Below are 478 nucleotides of genomic sequence, written 5' to 3'. Positions count from 1 at the left end.
TGTAGCTGTTCCAGTCTGCTTGTCCTTTCTAGTGGGAATGTCTCACCTCACAAAGTTGTAGATGGGATTCAGGATTCCATCTAAGGTCCTATACTCTGTAAAGGCTTTGCATGAGGCCTATATCACTGGGCAAGATGTAGAACCCCTTTTAGGTATTCCAATCAGTTATAGGCTTAAGGCGGGCTTACAAGTTTTCTCTAATCATGTTCCCCAACATTCCTTTCTATCCCACTCAAGTGTCTATTTTTACAACAGTAGACAATGGAAACTACTATTCATAAGGCAGTCAAGGATTTTAGTATTATTTACCCTCTTCAAGCTATACCTAGATCCCTGTATTCCAGAGCCCTTTTGTTCCAAGGTTGAGTATGCATCACTATTTACCTCTGTCCCACTAGGCCATGCCTAGTGTTCCCCTATCTATCTTGTTCTTTTGCTTCCTCCCTCCTTCTTGTATTGCCCTCCCCAACACCCAAAA

Source organism: Chrysochloris asiatica, unplaced genomic scaffold, assembly GCF_000296735.1.
Source record: "Chrysochloris asiatica unplaced genomic scaffold, ChrAsi1.0 scaffold04452, whole genome shotgun sequence".
NCBI lineage: Eukaryota > Metazoa > Chordata > Mammalia > Afrosoricida > Chrysochloridae > Chrysochloris > Chrysochloris asiatica.
Note: the sequence above shows the minus strand (reverse complement) of the source record.